Here is a 2,482-nt window from a genome sequence, read left to right on the forward strand (position 1 = left end):
GAAACTCAGAGCTGATGGGAACAAACTCTCTGTGTGACTTGAGAGGCCACGCCAAAGCTGAGTGGTTTCCCTGCTGTGGCCCAGCCCTTCCTGGCCCCAGGGGCTGATGGCATTTGTGCTCCCTCAGGTTCATCTCCCCACACCAACAGCATGGGGGTGCTGAGGCCTGCTCTGGGCAGTGCAAACAGGGGCTCCTGAGGCAGTGCTGCCGTGTCTGTGTCTGCAAGGATGTGGCCCCTGTGTGAGCTGGGGGAGAGGCCAGGGCTGCCCAGGGGGGATGTTGTTGGCAGGGGCATGAGGACGCTCTGGGACGCTGCCCTGGGGTGTCCAGCGTAGTGGGGATGGATCAGCCCCTGCTCTGCTGCTCCTTCCCGTCTCCCCCAGGGTCCTTGCAGAGCCCCAGCCCTGCTGTTTGCCCCCAGCCTGCCCAGGGCCAGCCTGGGGCTGCTCCCGGGGCTTTTCTGTGCTGAGCATTGGCCTGGGCGTGTTCTGGAGAGAGCCTGGGCAAGGAGCCTGGAGCCCCCAGGCCCTGCCTTGAGGCGTCAGCGCTGCCCCAGCAGTGCCCATGGCCTGTCCCTGCTGCAGCCCCGGCACTGCCACCCCCAGCCCTGTGCCCGGCCCCGAGAGCCCTCAGGCCCTACAGCAACACCAGGGCCAGGAGGGCAGCGGGGCAGGGCCACGGCAGCAGCACTGGCAGCACCAAGGGCTGCTGCTCCTGGGCACAGCTGCTGTGCCAGCCCTGATCTGCCCCCAGCTCTGCACACAGACATTGCTGCTGCAGCTGCACAGAAGGGAACAAAAGGGGCATCTCTGCAGAAAACTTGGCTGGGAGATCCTTGAGTTCTTTTAAAGCCACCGAGAGTGCAGCCCCTCACTGACACAGTCTGTGGCCAAAGGGAAGGTGGAGAGAAACAAAATGAGAAATGGCATGAACAGTGGCATTTCTTTGTGGATAAGAATTATGAAGTAAAACAAGGAAAGAAGACCCTCCAAAATGCAACCAACAAGAAGTATCAAAGATGAATTTTATTACAAGTGATTTTCAGAAATTGGCCAGCAGTTTAATGTTTCTGAAAACATCCAATCATCAGTCTCCACACTGCAGCCTTGAGCTCCTGGTTCCTCAGGCTGTAGATGAGAGGGTTCAGGGCTGGAGGCACCACTGAGTACAGAACTGACAGGGCCAGATCCAGGGATGGGGAGGAGATGGTGGGAGGCTTCAGGTAGACAAATGTGCCAGTGGTGATGAACAGGGAAACCACAGCCAGGTGAGGGAGGCAGGTGGAGAAGGCTTTGTGCCGTCCCTGCTCAGAGGGGATCCTCAGCACAGCCCTGAAGATCTGCACATAGGAGAAAACAATGAACACAAAACAACCAAACACTAAAAAGATGGAAAACAAAGTGAGCCCAAATTCCCTGAGGTAGGACTCTGAGCAGGAGAGTTTGAGGATGTGTGGAATTTCACAGAAGAACTGGCCCAGGGCATTGCCCTTGCACAAGGGCAGAGAAAATGTATTGGCTGTGTGCAGCAGTGAATAGAGAAAGGCACTGGCCCAGGCAGCTGCTGCCATGTGGGCACAAGCTCTGCTGCCCAGGAGGGTCCCGTAGTGCAGGGGTTTGCAGATGGACACGTAGCGGTCGTAGCACATGATGGTCAGCAGGAAATATTCTGCTACAATAAAGAAGAGAAAGAAAAAGACCTGTGCAGCGCATCCTGCGTAGGAGATGTTCCTGGTGTCCCAGAGGGAATTGTGCATGGCTTTGGGGACAGTGGTGCAGATGGAGCCCAGGTCGCTGAGGGCCAGGTGGAGCAGGAAGAAGAACATGGGGCTGTGCAGGTGGTGGCCGCAGGCTGCGGCGCTGATGATGAGGCCGTTGGCCAGGAGGGCAGCCAGGGAGATGCCCAGGAAGAGGCAGAAGTGCAGGAGCTGCAGCTGCCTCGTGTCTGCCAATGCCAGCAGGAGGAAGTGGCTGATGGAGCTGCTGTTGGACATTTCTTCACTCTGGCCATGGAGTCCTGTTGAAGGAGGACACAGTGACAAGTCAGGGGAGACTTTGCTGAGCAATGTACTGAGCCTTTTCTCCCAGCCCTGCCCCTGCTGCTCTTTGCCACCCAATTCTCCTTTTCTCAGAGCCCTTCCTGCAGCCCTGTGCCTGGAGCTCTGCTGGGATCTGGCCCCGTGGCTGTGACAAGCAGGGGCTCTGCCCATGGACACTGAAGGGCCAGCTCTGCTCTGCAGCAATGGGGTCATGGGGACAGGGACAGGGGCCAGTCCTGGGGTTGAACTTCATCAGCCCAAAGTGCTCCTGAGGCAGAGGAGCTTGGCAGCCTCTCCTGCCCCAGGACTAAGGAATGGTGATGGCCAAAGGCAGTTTGAGAGGCTTTCCTGCTGTGCCCAGGGAGATCAGAAAGAAATGTGCAGTGCAAGAGCATTGGCTATAACTCAGTGAAGAGTGAAGGGAGCTGCTCTGTCACTCCATC

General features: G+C 57.7%; 1 pseudogene across 1 annotated transcript; it reads right to left on the bottom strand.

The window, feature by feature from the left end:
* Nucleotides 1-1,087: 1,087 nt before the first annotated feature.
* LOC310918259 (olfactory receptor 14J1-like) lies at nt 1,088-1,994 on the bottom strand (annotated as a pseudogene). Its single transcript has one exon. The product of its transcript is annotated as an olfactory receptor 14J1-like (transcript).
* Between the last annotated feature and the right edge of the window lie 488 nt (nt 1,995-2,482).

This window comes from Zosterops lateralis (genome assembly GCF_965231275.1).
Source record: "Zosterops lateralis genome assembly, chromosome: 23".
Lineage (NCBI taxonomy): Eukaryota > Metazoa > Chordata > Aves > Passeriformes > Zosteropidae > Zosterops > Zosterops lateralis.